Here is a 19110-nt window from a genome sequence, read left to right as displayed (position 1 = left end):
TAATTATGGCCCTCATTACAAGTCAGGCGTTAAGGGTTTAACGGCGCCGTCGGCGCTGTTAACCCTTAACGCCTGATTCATACTTTAATGCCTGCTTTTTGCAGGCGTTAAAGTCCAAGGCGCTAAACGACCTTGGTGCTAATTACGGCACCGTAATTTATGGGGCCGTAATTAGCGCCTTCCTCATCCCCATTATGCCCTATGGGGCAAAAATGGGAATGGGGAAGGGCAAATGGTGAATGGGGAATTACCGCCCCACTCACCTTGGAATGGGGCGGTAATTCCGCCATCCACCATGGCGGAATCCGGCATGGACCATGGTGCTAATAGCACCATGGTCCACCGCCTGACTTGTAATGAGGGCCTATGTCTTCAGGGCCCATGACGCCCACTACGGGTCGAGCTGCAGATCGATGAACCTATATTGGTGATGATGATTTAGTGATGCATGTCTACATGCATATTACGTGTGTGATGGTGTGTTTTGATTCACTTGCAGCTTTGGCCATTTGGCTGTTCAAACATGCTTATGCTACGTGCCATCTCTTTGTTGCCATCTGTCATTTCTGCCTGTGATCTGTGCCTGCCAGGGGTTGTGTGTGATGCAGGTGATATACTACATTCAGTACATGTGTAGGCTTCGCAATTTACACGCATCCATTCCTGCTTTCGGGATGCTGTTGCATATCAATGCCATTGGATGCATGTCAGAGTTTGAGCTGTGTGTGACATGTCTACTTCATGTGTTGGCTGTCAATGTAGTGATGTCTATGTGTGTGTTTGGTATGTGCTGTTGACATGTGTACTCATGTTTGTTTTGTTCATGTTACAGGTGATGATGCAATGGAGCCAGAGGATGAGGATGTCATTCCAGACACAGGGTTGATTTTACATCAACAACCCGGCACAAGTGGTGGTCGTGGGGTGGTAGACCACGAGAACCCATTTGTGCTCCAGACGGTCATGTCAAGGGCTGGCAATCAGTCAAGCTCTGATGAACCCTCTGAGTACAACGTTGAATTGGATGCGCATCATGACAATTAGTCGCTGGTGAGTGATCCTTATGTGGATGATCTTCTGGCTGCAACACCTGCAGGGTGGGTAGTGCCCTCAGGGGCACAGGCAGTGTTGGAACGTCCGCCTCTGCTGGTTATGGGCGCACGGTCACACTCCACACCAGTTGCTCATGTTCCTGGGGCATCAGGTCGACAGAGGGATACAGTCCTGCAGCCTTGGGCAGTGCCAATCCAGCAAGGACCACAGCTCCTTGGGTCCCGCAGGTGTAATGTCTGGCAACGCGGTGGCCGTGCGACCACCGGGGAGCACTGAGTGGGAGCATGCCATGTATGCCAGTTCACAGCAACAGGGGGCAGCTATTGAGATGATTGCTCAAGGCATGGAAAGTGTGGTCCAATCCATGCTCTCCCCTGATAAGCAGGTGGAGCTCCAGCAGCAGGCAATGCAGTCCACGTGCCGCTCACTCAGACTGGGTATGGCGGCCTCAAACAGGGTAGGCCGTGCTGAAATGGTATCTCTGCGTGAAGCACTTGCTCCTCAGACAGACGCACACAGGGAGGCCCTGAGGGAAGAACACCAATCCCTCAGATCTACTCTGGGTGTGCATTCGATGTCCCAGAGGCAGCGGTCAGAAGTGAGGATGAAGCAGCTTGAAAACACCATCTCGACTGAGCTACGTGCAAGCCGGGAGGTGCTCCAAATGTCATGTAAGGCCATGCAGGCAGAACTCCGTCTTACACATGCAGCCTTGCAAGAGGAAGCACGCGTATCACGTGAGGTGCTAGATGCTGACCTACGTGCCATTGCCACACAGAAACGGGCTTACCAGACCTGCATGCTTGCTGCCGTGGAGGGGCAAGCTGCGGATAGGTGTGGTCAGGCAACTGTGCCACGTCCACCTTCTGATTTACATCCAGAAGGTGACGAGGATGCTGACTTATCTTTCACACAGGTCGGGCCGTGCAGGCTTTGAACCCATGGAGGTTTTAAAAAAAAATCTCAACATCATTGCATGTGGTTGTTGAGGTGCACCCTGTACCTCCCCCCTCCTTGGGGCCCCCCCACCCCCGGGTCATATGTGGCCATTTTTATTTTTGTTTTATATTTTTGTTGGTCTATTGTGGGCCCATACAAGCTTGTGTAAGTGTTTGCGGTTCGGGGGCCTGACACATATGCCACTCCTGCTTCCCCTTTCCGTGGGCTTGACAGCAAATTACACAGGGGCATTGGACTTTCGTCATATCTGTGGCCAGTCTGCAGTCCTACTTGTAAATACACCCCTAGTGGGGATTAAGGATGTTTTCTCCACGGCATGTCTGCAATCAATTTTGGTGAGTATATTTTTTAACTGTGCTTTTTTTGGAGTTGATTGTGATGTTTTTTTCATTATTTGCCTGTATACATGGTTGATGCACTTCATGCTGTAGTGGGTAGCCTGCACCCTTTAGCTGTCAAAGCCACACTGATGATGGGAGGGGGCAGATTGGTGACAATGTCAAGTTGGAACACTTGGGCTACAGTGAATGGTCACTGTCTGACATTGTCAATGTGGGGTACTATGTACATGATGTGTTCTGCTGGTCAATGGATGTTCCTGTGTTGGGTTTACTTTTCAGGTGTCAGGGGATTGGTGTGGTTTAACACACTGGGGGGTCCACAAGGGCAATGTTCACATGTGATGTGTACAGGACACTGAGGGTCACTTAATTTCACATGCATGTATTGAGTGCATGTCCCTACTGACACAAACACTTATACAACACACCACCATACATACAACCACCCATCCATGCCCACATGTGCAGACAGATTGCATTCTCTGCCATGCTGTGTCCCTGCAGTGCATGATCACTTACAATTTTCGGATTGTGTACATGCTTCACAGGGTAATTTCTTTTGCTTGTCCTTTTTTATATGATGCTCAAGGTGCATCCCCAACGCACAGGCTACTCACTGTGCTGTGTGCTGAGCGGTGTGTTGCAGGGGGGACACACAGAGCTCACGGTTTTGGGATTTGCGGATTTGGATTGCCCAATGTGCATGCCAAAAGGCATTTTTTATTTTGTTGATGGTACCGCTGGTGGCATGCATTTGTGTATGACTTTGTATGTGTGGGAGGTTGTTGGTCAGTCATTTCATCTGATTTCATGTCAGGTGTAATTGTCTCAGGCCTGTTTCCATTTATCACGTGGCACTTTGTGACGATTTTGTCATGTGTTGTGCATTTGGTTTGCTCTTTTGCTGTTGCATGCCATGTCATGGTGTGGCCGACGAGGGTCATGGGTTTGGGAGGGTTTGGGTGACATACCAGTGATTTTCATGGCCTGTTTTGCAGGGCGTGGTGGGATATGCACCTTGCATGTGTTCCTTTTGGTCACACCGGATTGGTTATGTTTAAGTAGCTAGGGATGCACACAATGTAGCACTTCCGTGGAAACATTCTCAGGGTGGAAGGTTATGACAATTGACTGTCCCTTTCTCATCATCGATTGTTACCTGGTATGTGCCAGGCCTGTGTGCACTCCACAGGGGTGGGAGTTTATCTGACAAATGTGCCCACAAGCTGGGTCCGGGCTGCCTCGCCACGTGCCCCCTGCCCATGTGCAGCACCTGTGCATGTGGTTGGGGATGTGGGGGCACCACCATGTCCACCGGTACGCCCTGCCGTGTTGCAACATTGTGCAGGACACATGCTGCGACAATGATCCTGCACACTACTGGGGGTGCATATAGTAGCTGCCCGCCAGAGCGGTCAAGGGAGCGGAAGCGTGACTTTAGCACTCCAAATGTGCGCTCCACTATGGCCCTGGTTACAATATGGGCTGCGTTGTATCTTACCTGGGGTGGTGTGGTGGAGTTCCGTATTGGCATCATCATGTGGGTGCTCAGAGGGTAGGCACTGTCCCCTGGGGAGGTGGTGATGGTTGTCATTAGTTGGGTTTGTGTATTTGTCTGTGTGTCACATGCATGCATGTGCACAGACATTTCTACTCACCAATGAGCCATGTGTTGCCATGCTTCCCAGCTTCCAGGGGACATTCTGTATATGAAACTGCCATGGGTAGACCCAGGATAGTTTGCATTGACAGAGGTGATGATTCCCTGGGCATCGCATGCAACCTGTAAGTTGATGGAATGCCAGTGCTTGCGGTAGATGTTCTCAGTGGCCCTAAGTGGACGTAGGGCCACATGTGTGCAATCTATGGCACCAAGCACTTTGGTGAAGTGTGCCACCCTGTAAAAGTCCTGGACCACGGCCTGCCTTTCTGCGGGTGTTCTGGGCATGTATATGTGCCTGCGGACTGAGGGGCGCACAGTCATGATTGCCAACACCTGGTGTAATCAGTGTGACTGCGTGGCCTGTGAAACGCCCCCAGCTATGGCAGTTGTCCGCTGAAATGACCCAGTGGCCAGAAAATGCAGGACATTGAGCACCTTTTCCAAGGTGCTCAGTGCTTGGGAGCACAAGTTGGGTGGTGTGAGGTCATCCTCCCACTCAGTGACCAGGTCTAGGATGATATGAGGTGGAAACCTATACCTGCCATAGACCTGGTCATCAGGCATCCCAAAAAGGCTTGTCATGGGCAAAAATGTGGGGCCTGGCTATTTTCCTCCTCCTGCGGTGTCCCACGATCACTGCTGTGAGAAATGGGACATTCATTGTAGCTGTATATGCGTGTTTGTTGTTTGCGTGCAGTTTTATACTGACCGGGGGCACTTCCACCTGCTTTCGTGTGGCAGACGTGTTTACGCCTGTGCGTGTCTTTTGGTGTGCAGGGGATTTTCCCTATTCGATTCCATGAATACGTGTTGTTTGCGAGCGTGTGGGCGTTCCATGTATTTCCCAGCAGCACTTCCCCAGTTACGCCCTCATTTTCACGCATTGTTCCCCATTCCGCGTGTTCCACCCCCTTTTTGGTGTGTGCGCTACACGTTGTGAGCTTTCGCTGTGCACGTTGCGCACGGCGTTCGGGATGTCGCAGTGACGTGTAAGGTAAGGTAGGTGCGGATTAGGCACTGCTCCCAGGAAAAACATGCGCAGAGACTTCCTGTGGCCATTTCTATTTTTGTTTTATATTATTGTTGGTCTATTGTGGGCCCATACAAGCTTGTCTTGTGTATGTGTTTGTGGTTCGGGGGCCTGACACATATGCCACTCCTGCTTCCCCTTTCCGTGGGCTTGACAGCAAATTACACAGGGGCATTGGACTTTCGTCATATCTGTGGCCAGTCTGCAGTCCTACTTGTAAATACACCCCTAGTGGGGATTAAGGATGTTTTCTCCACGGCATGTCTGCAATCAATTTTGGTGAGTATATTTTTTAACTGTGCTTTTTTTGGAGTTGATTGTGATGTTTTTTCATTACTTGCCTGTATACATGGTTGATGCACTTCATGCTGTAGGGGGTAGCCTGCACCCTTTAGCTGTCAAAGCCACACTGATGATGGGAGAGGGCAGATTGGTGACAATGTCAAGTTGGAACACTTGGGCTGCAGTGAATGGTCACTGTCTGACATTGTCAATGTGGGGTACTATGTACATGATGTGTTCTGCTGGTCAATGGATGTTCCTGTGTTGGGTTTACTTTTCAGGTGTCAGGGGATTGGTGTGGTTTAACACACTGGGGGGTCCACAAGGGCAATGTTCACATGTGATGTGTACAGGACACTGAGGGTCACTTAATTTCACATGCATGTATTGAGTGCATGTCCCTACTGACACAAACACTTATACAACACACCACCATACATACAACCACCCATCCATGCCCCCACGTGCAGACAGATTGCATTCTCTGCCATGCTGTGTCCCTGCAGTGCATGATCACTTACAATTTTCAGACTGTGTACATGCTTCACAGGGTAATTTTTTTTGCTTGTCCTTTTTTATATGATGCTCAAGGTGTATCCCCAACGCACAGGCCACTCACTGTGCTGTGTGCTGAGCGGTGTGTTGCAGGGGACACAGACAGAGCACACAGTTTTGGGATTTGCGGATTTGGATTGCCCAATGTGCATGCCAAAAGGCATTCTTTATTTTGTTGATGGTACCGCTGGTGGCATGCATTTGTGTATGACTTTGTATGTGTGGGAGGTTGTTGGTCAGTCATTTCATCTGATTTCATGTCAGGTGTAATTGTCTCAGGCCTGTTTCCATTTATCACGTGGCACTTTGTGACGAGTTTGTCATGTGTTGTGCATTTGGTTTGCTCTTTTGCTGTTGCATGCCATGTCATGGTGTGGCCGACGAGGGTCATGGGTTTGGGAGGGTTTGGGTTACATACCAGTGATTTTCATGGCCTGTTTTGCAGGGCGTGGTGGGATATGCACCTTGCATGTGTTCCTTTTGGTCACACCGGATTGGTTATGTTTAAGTAGCTAGGGATGCACACAATGTAGCACTTCCGTGGAAACATTCTCAGGGTGGTAAGGTTATGACAATTGACTGTCCCTTTGTCATCCACCCTATTGTTCCCCATTCCGCGTGTTCCACCCCCTTTTTGGTGTGTGCGCTACACGTTGTGAGCTTTCGCTGTGCATGTTGCGCATGGCGTTCGGGATGTCGCAGTGACGTGTAAGGTAAGGTAGGTGCGGATTAGGCACTGCTCCCAGGAAAAACATGCGCAGAGACTTCCATGAATCGTTTGTGTGCGAATCGCACGCGTGCGCTGGATTTTTCACTCTTGCGCCACAGATTTCGGTGCACAATTGTTCCATGAATCAGCCCCAATATGTCATCAATTTTAATGGTCGGTGGTAGCTTGGATTTCTCACCCTTCAGTGGATACTGTTTCTACATAAATAGTGGTCTGAAGATGTGTTCTAAGTCCTTGCATTCCCTCAAAATGTTATCTTTTAATCTGAAATCATTAGAAGGCCCTCTCTCGGTGTGTGTTAATATTGTCCAGTCTCCAGGTCCAGGGATAACCCTTTCCTCGTTTGTTCTGAGAATCCCATCGACTCTGGTGTCCGTTCAAGAACCTTCTCTACTTTCGTATTGACCAGTTATTTACCTATGGCTTCATCTCCCTTATCCAAGACTGAAAATATATTAGAAGAGGAGAAGAAGTAGGACATGGAAAATGAAGAGAAATGTGATGAGGAAAGAGTCCAGATTTTGCTCCTTTTTTCTGGACTCTTTTTGCTCTGGCAAGGACTGCAAGAAAATGTCTTTTAAATCCCTTTTAAAAGGAGGTCCTGAGTCAGGGCCTGACTAGCATACTATTGGGAAGATAGCTGCCTAAGTTTCTCACGTGCAGTGAAGGCGAGAAACACTGCGCTTCCCTCTTCTAGTGCATTAATCTGGGGCAAAATGCAATATTGAGCCCCCTCAGGTCTGGGGCTATGACTGTGTAGCCCGCTGAAGCTTTGGAGTGCCGGCATACCGAGGATCTGGTCTGCCCTGCAACCTCATGGGGCCCTGGCCAGGCCTGTATTGTAAAGGAGAAGTGTGCAGCGGAGAAACTATTCAGCTCCAGCAGATGGTCGGCACTGGAGCCGCATGCCGAGTTGCTTGGCATCGCAGTCCCCCGCATACACCATCCGGCAGGGGACACGAGTATAGCCTGTGGTGCCTGCGATTTAGCGCCGACACTCTCAGTGGGGGCACGACTCCATCCGCTGCTCACACACACCCCTGCTTGCCCCCCTTTCTTAACCGCTACCCTCCGCCCTTGGAGCCCAACCCCCCCACTGCCGCCCCAATGAGAGGCATGACCAGTTGACTGAGTGGGGGGAAAATTGCCACAGCAAACTTTATTACATTCATAAAGTCAGGAGTTAACTGACAGGTGTTCCATTTCGCTGCTACCCTTAGGATTCTGCGCAGAGCAATAGCATCCTTGTCCCCCCCCCGCCACTTCGGGTCCTTGCGGACCCGTCGCAGGCGCCCCGTCCCTCCTTAACAGTCCCTTGCTACCCTTTGGCCATTTTTATTTTATATTTATTTTCATTTTCATTTCATTTTCTTTTCCCATCTCTATTTAAGTGCATTTTTCTTTTCATTTCCATTACGTTAGGCTCCTTTTTTAGGATGCGTCTCTATTTTCCATTTCATTTCCATTTCATCATCACTTGTCCGCATTGGCTCCTTTCTTAGGATGCGTCTCTTTCCCCCTGTCATGCTTCCCTTTCCCCTGAATTCCCTCTTCTTCCCCACTACCCCTTTTTCCCTTGGTGGTCTCTCTATTCCTTGCCAAGTTTCCCTCCCCTCAAAGATCTTCCCTCAGCCTGTCATGCCATGGGTCCCCCCCCCCTTCAGTCGAAACCCCGGGCTGCCCTAGCTCCCACTGCCTTAGCTGTCCCATCCCCAGGTCCCTCCTTCCCCTTCCCGGCCTCATGTTCGCACGTGCCCCATCCAGATCTACCTTCCCCCCGGCCAACGGCCTTCCTACCCAATCATCCTCCCCTTACCCATCGCTTAAAAGGGGGCCTCCCCAACTCTCCCCCTGCTCCTCTTTGGGCCACTTGCCACTGCATGCCAAGGACCCCCCCCCCCTCCCAGACATACCCTGTTTTTTCTTTTCTCCTTAAACTGTCCCTTGAAAATGCTCCATTTCTCTTACTACCCCCCTCTCCTGACCCATAGACCCAGGCAGTTCCCCTCCCCACCAACTTTCCCCCTACTTCCCAGAGCCCCGTTTCCTCTAAATCCCTTCACCCCCCATTGATTTCCTTGCTACTCTCCATTTTTTCTTTTCCATCGATGCACTTCCCATTTAACCCCACCCACGTTTGCAGTTGGAAGGTCTTCCAAGCCCCCTAGCCCTCCCCTTTAACATGGGCCTCCCCTGAGCCTAATACTCCTGTGCACTGTTCATAATAAACTGATGGCTGTGCAGTTCTCCAGCATGGGGTCTGGCATGGATTCACATGCTCATGAATATTCCCCGTCGTCAGGCTGGGAATCCTCGGTAAAGAAAAAACCAGTATCAGTTTCGTTTCTGATCTGACTTTCGTAGTAATAACCAATCACTGGTCTCTGCGTCATACTGACCACAGCCAATGACTGCCCTCTACCTAAGCCCCACCTCTGGCAGCCATCTTCAGATTTTTACCGCACGTTCATGTGTTGGGATCCTCGTGCTATTGCTCTCGAGCGTTAGTGCTATTTTTTCACGTTTTTTCTCAAAAACTTCGTTTTTTCGGTCAAAAGAGCCTCAAGCTCCACCGACTCTCTATCCGATCAACGGGGACCCGTGTCGGATTCGTCTGCACCCCTCAAGGGTGAAGATTTCGTCGAGCTACGCTTTTGGAGGACTCCAGAAGTTTCTCAGGCCCGGTCATGGCCCAGGAGAAGGGAAGCTCGACGCCCGGAAAGCTGTTCAGGGTCTGCCCTGGATGCCAGCTGCAGAACGTCTTCAAGGAGGACGAACACTCTTTTTGTCTCTACTGCCTACATGAGGACAAGACGCACGTGGAGAAGGACTGTGCGTTTTGCGGCAACATGTCGGAGCGGACCATGAAGGACCGCCATCAACGTCTCGCCAACTGGCTAGAAGGGAAGAGCCCGTCCGGCGAGAAGAAGAAGAAGAAATCTGAGCGGTCTTCTAAGACCTTTGAGGACGCCCCGGCGACGGGGGTCCAACATAAGGCCAAGCACCGCGAGTCCGCTGGCACCAGGAGCGCCGAACGGTCGGGCTCTACGGGCGCCAGGCAGGGCGCACCCTCCCCGGCACCATCAACCACGAGCCAACGCTCTGGGTCGGGTAAGAGGAAGGCCGAGCACCCGGCGAAGCTCCTGGAGAGGCCCCGGTCGAGCTCGAAGGCCCCATCGGAGGGGGAGCGAGGCGGTGTCCCCCCCCCCAAAGATAAGGCGGTGAGCGCACCTAAGGTGGTGAAGGCCTTAATCCATCCGGCCAAGCCCTCTATCGAAACTGTCGCGGCGGCCCTGGCTCAGCCTGTGCAGGCTACACCAGTGGTGGCGACCTCGGGGCTCAGAGTCTCCCTGCCACCTCGGAGGGAGTCCTCTTTTGTGCCCATCGATAGGACCCCCCGTGAAATCCCCCGAGGGGAAGAGAAAGGGGGGGCAGGGCGTCGTCGTAGATTCGGCTTCAACCTCGGAGGAGGAACTGGTCGAGGTCTTAAGCCACGGCCTCGGCGTGGAAGAAGACCGGCCCGTCGGGATGGATCCCGACGCAGGTGACGACGACATCGTCGAGGGTACCGACGGGGCCCCTGATCGCCCGTCGGATTCCCCTCTGCCAGCACCGCAAGACAACTCGGCGGCCATTTTGTTGGCTATACAGTCCTTATGCTCAGAGATAAGGACGAGACTACCGTTGCCGACGGAGGAACCTCTCCCGTCGGGGGACCCAGAACCGGGACCTTCTGGTGTTCCCCCTACTAAGAAAAGAAGGATCCACCCTCCACCTCCTTTTCAGCTGTCGCGCCCCGTCCAGCCCTCCTCCCCGTCCACCCGAGGGGATGATACGGGGACTGACACGGCAGCGACGGGTACGGACGACGAGGTATACGACGAGGATGTACCGTCGTCGCCTCCCACCAGGGCTTCTCCGCCCGACGAGATTGGATCGTTCCACTCCATGATCACCAGGGCATCCGAGCTTTTTCAACTCTGCCCTGAGGAGAAGAAGAAGGAAGGTTTCCTTTATCAGCGGCGCGAGGCCAAGAGGAAGACGGTCCTCTCAGTGCCTCTATTGGACGACATTTGGGATGAGGGCCTCACCCTCCTCAAGAACCCTTCCACGACGCCAGCTAGAAGAGACCGGTACGAGAAGAAGTACCGGGTCCCGGACACGGCCCCCCTGTGCCTCCGGGCGCAGCCTACCCCGGACTCCGTCGTCTCCGCGGCGGCCAGGAAGAAAGCGGGGGGGGTGCGGCCTCCACATCGACTTCCCCACCGGACGGTGAGGGAAAGAAATTGGACGCTATGGGACGCAGAGTTATCTCATCGGCAGCGACGACGATTAAAGCGGCCAACGCCTTGGCTATCGTGGCCCGCTACGACAGGGAGCTCTGGTACAAACTGGCTCCCCTGCTGGACTTCCTGCCGGACGACAAGAGGACAGAGGCCCTGGAGATCCTGCAGGAAGGTGAGGTGGCTTCGGACCACGCCATTACCGTTGCGACGGACATCGCCGACACTGGGTTCCGCCAGTTGGGCAACGGCGTTTGCCTTAGGCGGCGTGGATGGCTCAAGGCTACGGACTTCCGTCAAGACGTTCAGACCAGAGTCCTGGACATGCCCTTCGATGGGAACAACCTGTTTGGGAAAACAGTGGACGATTCCCTTCAGGCCATTAAAGCGGACACTGAGACGGCCCGGGCCCTGGGAGTTCTGCAACAACGACGGACGCCCTTTCGGAGCAGCGGAGGCAAGGGTGCCTCCAAAGGTTCCGGCGGCGGTTTCTCCACCTACCGTCAAGCGGCCCGCTCGTCGTCTCAGGAGGCCTACAGAGGACGAGGCAAGTCTGGCGGACCCCGCCGTCGTCGCCAAGAAGGTCAAGGCGGCAAAGCCTCGTCGAAGCAGGATTGAACCGGCCGTGGGGTCGGGCCCCCACCGAAGCACCCCGGTGGGAGGCCGGCTGGCGAGCTTCGTCAGCGTGTGGGAGTCCATCTCCACCGACCGTTGGGTGCTGGACGCCTTGGCCCGGGGCCACGCGCTCGAGTTCCAGAGAAGGTGCCCGCGCGTCCCCCCCGTGGCCAGGAAAGAACTTCACGTCCCTCAACTTCTCCTGGAGGTAAAAGCGATGCTCAGGAAGGGCGCCATCGAACTCGTCCCAAAGAGGCTTCGGCGCTCCGGAGTCTACTCGAGATACTTCCTCGTGAAGAAGAAGACGGGGGGATGGCGCCCCATCCTGGACCTGCGGCGTCTGAACAAGTTCATCAAGGCGCAGAAGTTCTGGATGGTCACCCTCCAGCACGTCCTGGGTCAGCTGGAGGAGGGCGACTTCCTGTCGTCGTTGGATTTGGAGGATGCCTACTTCCATATTCCCATCCTAAAGGGGCACCGAAAATTCCTCAGGTTTGTGGTCCAAGGGCGTCATTACCAGTTCAAAGCCCTCCCCTTCGGACTACGGTCGGCACCCAGGGTATTCACCAAGTGCCTCGCACCGGTGGCGGCGCAGCTGCGCCGCGAGGGGGTCCACGTCTACCCCTACCTGGACGACTGGCTCATCCGAGCCAAGACGAGGGAGCTCGCCGTGGTTCACACGGCAAGGACCGTCCAACTTCTCACGGACCTGGGATTCTCCGTGAACTACGCCAAATCCCACCTGGTACCCGCGCAAGACGCTCTGTTTCTGGGAGCGAGGCTCAACACAGTGTCCCTTCTGGCCTCCCCGTCGGAGGAGAGGATCAGGACCATCCTGGGCAAGGTGCAGCGGATGTTGGTGGCCGACGCGGCCAAGGTGAGGTCCATCAAGTCCCTCCTCGGAATGATGTCTTCCTGCATCTACCTCATTCCCATGTGCAGGCTCCGGATGCGCCCGTTGCAGGAGTTCCTGGACGCGCGCTGGATCCAAACGACGGGCAGCTTCGAGGAAAGGATCACACTCGACGAGAGTTTCCGACGAGCGATCCGGTGGTGGGGCACCCGCGCGCATCTGACGGCGGGCTTGGACTTCCAGACCCCAGCCCACCAGGAGACAGTGACCACGGATGCCTCCCTGGAAGGGTGGGGGGCGCACACCGAAAATCTGCACGCAAGAGGCCTTTGGCTCCCGACGGAGAAATCCCTACATATCAATGTCCTGGAGCTCCGTGCAGTGTTTTGGGCCCTCAGGTCCTTCCTTCCGTCCCTCAAGGGCAAGGTGGTGAGGATCTTCACCGACAACACCACCACCATGTTTTACATCAGGAAACAGGGCGGAACCAGGTCCCCAGCACTGTCCAAGGAGGCGCAGGACCTGTGGCATTGGGCCATCGCCCAAAGGATATTTCTGGTGCCGTTTCATCTGGCAGGGATAAAAAACACCATCGCCGACTCACTCAGCAGGGAGCTGCGCTCGTGCCACGAGTGGGAGCCACGGCAGGATCTAGTGGATCGCCTCTTCCGACGGTGGGGCACACCCCAGATCGACCTGTTCGCGACGGCGACGAACTCCAAGTGCCGGAGGTTCGCCAGCAGGTTTCCCCAGGCGAGGAGCATGGGCGATGCTTTCTCGTTCCCCTGGGAGGGCCTGTTCCTCTACGCGTTCCCTCCATTGCCACTGCTAATCCGGCTCGTCAACCAGCTCAAGAGGTCACGGTGCAGGATGATCCTCGTCGCACCTGCGTGGCCGAGGCAGATATGGTTCCCGGACCTTCTGGACTTGTCGGCGTCCCCGCCAATCAAGCTGCCGGTGGACGCGGATCTACTCTCCAGAGAAGGAGGCGCCATCCTCCACCACGACCCGAAATCGCTGAACCTGCAGGCCTGGCTCCTGCAGCGCTAGAGTTTGGAGGATACGACATACCGGCCGACTGCAGAGAGGTTCTTGCAAAGGCCAGGGCGTCCTCGACTCTTAAATGCTACGGACACAAATGGAAGAGGTTCTCTGTCTGGTGCCACGCACAGAAGATTAACCCTCTACGGATTACGGCCCCCCAAGTACTGCCGTACCTGCTGACGCTGGCCAAAGCTGGACTGGCACACGCGTCCATCAAGATTCATCTTGCTGCGATCTCCCGATACACCAGAACCACGGGGCGGACGTCCTTGTGGTCTCATCGTCTGGTGAAAGAGTTCATGAAGGGACTGTTCAGATCGTTCCCGCCGGTGAAGGCTCCGGCCCCGGTTTGGGAGCTCAACGTGGTGCTGACCAAGCTCATGGGACCTCCGTTCGAGCCTCTGCACTCAGCTCCGTTGAAATTTCTGTCGTGGAAAACAGCGTTTCTTGTGGCCATCACCTCCGCACGACGAGTGGGAGAGATCCAGGCCCTTTCCTGCAAGGCCCCGTACTTGACTTTTCACGACACGAGGGTAGTGCTCAGGACGCACCCCTCCTTCATGCCCAAGGTACCGTCGGACTTCCATCTCAACGAACCCTTGGTGTTGCCTGTGTTCTTCCCGTCGCCTTCGTCGCCGGCTGAGAGGACTTTGCACTCGCTGGATGTGGCTAGAGCGCTGAAGTTCTACGTGGACCACACGAAGTGTTTTCGGAAGACGTCACAACTCTTTGTGAACTTTGGACCTGTCAATCAGGGGAAGGCTCTCTCGAAGGCTTCCATTTCCAGATGGCTCTCCGGCTGTATCATGTACTGTCACCGGTTGGCAAACCGACCGCTGCCTGGCCGTCCGAGAGCCAATTCCACCAGAGCGATCGCAGCTACCACGGCGTTCCTATCTGGTGTGCCCCTGCTGGACATATGCAGGGCTGCTACGTGGAGGTCGACGCACACCTTCACGAAATTCTACTGTGTCGACCGGGATTCCAGGGAGGAGTCCAGGGTCGGCCAAGCAGTGCTGCGCAACCTGTTCGCCTGAGGTGAGCCTGGTGAGGAGGTAAGATGCTTAATGTTGAGTTTGATGTGATGCTTAATATTGAGCCTTTGCCACCTCCCGTGGTTGTGCATGTGTGTACTGCTATGTATTCTTTATTCATGAGCATGTGAATCCATGCAGGCCCCATGCTGGAGAAGGAACAAGTTACTTACCTGTAACTGTTGTTCTCCAGCATGGGTCTGGCATGGATTCACATGCAAACCCTCCCGCCTACCCCTCTGCGGCTCTTCACTTGGTCATACTGCCACTTCACGTGCTTCCAAATCTGAAGATGGCTGCCAGAGGTGGGGCTTAGGTAGAGGGCAGTCATTGGCTGTGGTCAGTATGACGCAGAGACCAGTGATTGGTTATTACTACGAAAGTCAGATCAGAAACCAAACTGATACTGGTTTTTTCTTTACCGAGGATTCCCAGCCTGACGACGGGGAATATTCATGAGCATGTGAATCCATGCCAGACCCATGCTGGAGAACAACAGTTACAGGTAAGTAACTTGTTCCTTCCCTTGTGATATCCGCCAGTACTTTCTAACGGGAACACCATGTAACATCCGCTGGGCTTATCTGTCTGAAACCCATCACTGCGACCAGTGCCTCCGCCACGACTCACTGCGGGCAACCGGCGGCAGTGAGTTCCCCCTCAGGCACCTGGTCACCTTGTGCTTTATAGAAACCCTGCTCTTCTGCCCCCATTCATTCCGTTCACAACAGACAAGCTTGCCCTCTGGACTCCACCGGTGGCGTGATGATTTGTGCTGGGGATCCCTGTCCCCGACCGTCACCCTTGCGTGACAGCGTTCCTTTGCTGACTCAGATTCATTGTGACTGTGCTCCCTGACAGGAGGGCCAACTGTCCAGATAGTGGCGTGCTGGAGTGAGGTCTTCCCTTGACCGCGTGGTTCCCTTTTGTGGGAGGCCCCACCCTCCGACAGGGGTGGGGTCGTGTTGGGCCTCGTCCGGCCCTTGTGATCCCTTCTAGGAGGGCCCTCGTAAGCAATTGCGTCATTTCCTTTATTTTAGTTAAACCTAATATCCTTTTACATTATTCCATCAGTTTTTTCCCGCACTACTCCCTCTCCATGAGCCCCAAGTCCCCCGCCTACTGGGTGTAATTTCGAACCAAAGTAGACTTGGTTTTAATTCCATTTAATTTATATTACTGTGCTCTCTATTTTTCATACCCCTTACCCTTATTGAACCTCTTCCCCTTTTTTCTAATCTTATTGGGAATCACGCTTCCTTCTGTATTCCTCCCTCATGTGTTCCAGCTTCTTCCTTGAACCCGCCCTTTGCCCCTCCTTGTACGCCAGCCAGAGCACCCCTCCCCTGCCAGAGGGTGAGGGGGATTCAGCCTGCGCACCGTACCCCAAAATTAGCTTGCCCAGCCCAATTCTGTTCCAGCCGAGTCATCTATTCTTGTTTGCCCCCCCATTTCCCAAACAGCTCTACCCTTCCCCTTACTTAACACATTACCTACTGATTGCTTGCCCATTACTTTCTCAAGTTACACTCTGCGTGTGAAGGTGCTTTACAGTTTACTTGCGTTCCACCTCTCCTGACAGTACTTCTTGATCCATAACCTTTTCATCCTCTGTCCTTACCTGCCAGATCTCCCCTTGCTGATGTCCTTTGCACCCCCTGCTAAGTCCCTTTATCATTCCTTTCCCTTAATTCCCTTAGTTTTCCTTTGTATTTTGGTTTGTCATCCTTGCCCTTCAGTACATACCCTTACAATTTCTAAATCTCTTCACCTTTACCTAATCTTGCTGGGAAGCCAACGTATCTGTTTGTGAACCGCTACAATACCAAGCCCGTTGGGCAGACATTCCAGGGAAGTCATTTTTTAATTTTTTTTTTTCTTCCCCCCCAAGCCCTATTTTGCAAAACACCTCTACCCTTACCATTACTTGTGCATACTATTTGCTCGCCCATTGCTTTAGCTCTGGTTACACTTTGCGGAAAAGTACCTTACAGTTTGCTTGCGTTCCACCTTTTCTGCCTGCCCTTTTTACCCCATAGACCATCCCACTTCCCCGCTGCGCTGTGACCTGGCTATATGATTTTGATGATGATGGTACCCAGAAGTTTCAAAACCCCAGACCTGCGGGTCGCGACTGTGTTGCACTGTGTCGTTTTGCTTCCAAGGCAGACGTGTTGCCCCGAAAGTGTAGTCATGAAATGCTCTGTGATTTAAAGCTAAGCATACAGGAAACCGAACTGGTCCCCTTTGGCACTTTTCCAACTCTCAGAGGCATTTGAGAGTACAATAGGAGCGTAAAGGTTGTCCATCTTGGAATGATAACTTCATCCGAAAATACTTCCTATGGCTGGTCTGTTATTGCGAGAGGTATAGCAGCGAGGTGAAGTAAAGGGATGGGTGCCCCTAAAAGTTGAGCTGGGAATGCTCAGTAAATTAATGCACATAGCCATTCCCAGAATGTGAATCTGGTGCCGGTTGGCTCTTCAACTATAAGAAGTTGGGGAAGATTGTTAAACCCTGGGCGCCCGCCTTCCTGCATTGCTCCAAACCCGGGTCAGTCCCCTTTATCAGGGGGTATGTGTTATATCCGCCCTACGTCCCGCAGCGCGGTGACGTAGGGCAGCTCAATAAAAGCCCCGCCCCCTGGAGGGGGAGGCAGTTCCGGGCGAATGCATGCCAGCGTGTGTGGGTCGTTATTTAGCGCTCCTGCCTAGGCCGCGCTCCAGGCCACGCGGCCTCCTGGACCGGAGCCAGCTCCTCGCGCTGGGCCTCCGGAAAGCCAGCATCCAACAATGGCGACGAGGAAGTGAGCGAGCATCCACGCGCTCCACCACCATTTTCGCACGCGGATGCCACACGGACGCTCCGTGTTAATTTTTGGACACCCGGTGGGGGCCCCCACGATCACGTGACCCCCACCCCCAAAAAAAAAAAATGTTTTTTCTCATTCCCCTCCCACACATCATCTTCAAGGGGGTGGAAAAAAAAAATGTTTTCTCTCTTCTCGTGTCTTCCCGTTCATCACCTGCACAACGCCCCTCGCATGGCACACGGGCCACGAAGCGCCAATTCATCGGAGCACAAGTGCCGGTAGGACACCGCCTCACCACAGGGCGCGCACGAACCCAGAGGGCGGAGTATCGTTGACCAAGCGCACGCTACACCATGGCGACTGGGTCATCTACCCCTGGACCCTCAACACCGTCCAGGATGGCGGCAAACCTGTCTATGGCGTCACCGCCGCCTCGCACGCAGGGGAGTTCGTCGACGTTGATCCAACCATTCGACCCATTCACAGACCCATCGTCCAGTGGGCCCAGATGGCAGCTATGGCTACAGAAGTTTGAGATGGCCATGGAATGTAAGGACGTCACGTCTTCCAGAAAGATGAAAGCTCATCTACTCCTCAGTGTGGGCGACGAGGTGCTGCGCATCTTCAACTACCTGGATGTCGATGACGGCCAAGACGCATACCGGAGTGCGAAGGACGCACTAACAGCACATTTTCTCCCGCAACTAAATCCAGACTATGAAACCTTTATCTTTTGCACGACCATCCAGGCCACCGATGAGACTCTCGACGCCTACCACACGAGGCTGAGGAAGCTGGCCATGTCGTGTGAGTTTACGAACACTGAAAGGGAGATAAGGAGGCAAATCATAAATGGAATTCACTCGGAGAAGCTGAGGCGTCTCGTGCTCAGTGAAAAGGGCATCCCCCTACAAAGCATCCTGGAACTGGGTCGACAGAGGGAGCTCTCCCACTCCAGGGCCGCCAACATGGAAGTGACCCTACAAAAACTTCAGCCGTCACTTTCCACAACGATGGTTGCTCAAATCTCAGACAGACAATCTACGAGAAGTGAAAGTGGCAGCGGTTATACCCAGAACAGGTGGCAGCCTCGAGCACCAGGACCAACCGAATGTGGATGGTGTGGTGGTCAAAGGCACGGAAGGCGAAACTGCCCGGCGCAAGGCACCACGTGCGGAGCATGTGGCAGGAAGGATCACTACGCGAAAGTGTGCAGATCAGTGAACACCACTACAGCCTCCACAAGGATCCCAGGAAAAAGGGTCATCGAAAAAGAAGAAACAAGCCAGCGCGAGGAGGGTAGCGGTAGTCAACTCCTCGACGGAAGAAGAGGGAGATGACCTCTCAGCCCTACGACAAACAGCAGGCACAGAGAACGAAGGAAAGGGCCGAAAGGTGTTCTTAGTATCGACACTAAACCAAGGGCCAGCACCACCGAAAAGAACCGCCAGGCGACGTAAATGCATGGTCAACATACAAGGCCAGGACATACAGATGACCATTGACACGGGGGCCTCGGTAAACGTCATGCCAACCACCGTTTTCCAAACTCTCGCACCACGACCTGAGCTAAAATCCACAGACACTCGGCTATTTGCCTACGGCAGTCGGAAACCTCTACCAGTCATCGGGAGGTTCCGCACCACTCTTGAGCATGGCGAACAGAAGTTGTGGTCGAAGATCTATGTTGTCAAGGCGGGGATTGAAAGCCTGCTGAGCGGAGATGCGGCTGAAGACCTGGGCGTGGTCAAATTCATATGCCACGTTGACGACACATCCGAGGTCGAGAACTTCCTCAGGCAACACCCCAAGCTACAGAGGGGGATAGGCTATCTCAAAGGAAAGACCATCAAAC

This window comes from Ambystoma mexicanum, chromosome 1q (genome assembly GCF_040938575.1).
Source record: "Ambystoma mexicanum isolate Mex_15411 chromosome 1q, UKY_AmexF1_1, whole genome shotgun sequence".
Taxonomy (NCBI): domain Eukaryota; kingdom Metazoa; phylum Chordata; class Amphibia; order Caudata; family Ambystomatidae; genus Ambystoma; species Ambystoma mexicanum.
Note: the sequence above shows the minus strand (reverse complement) of the source record.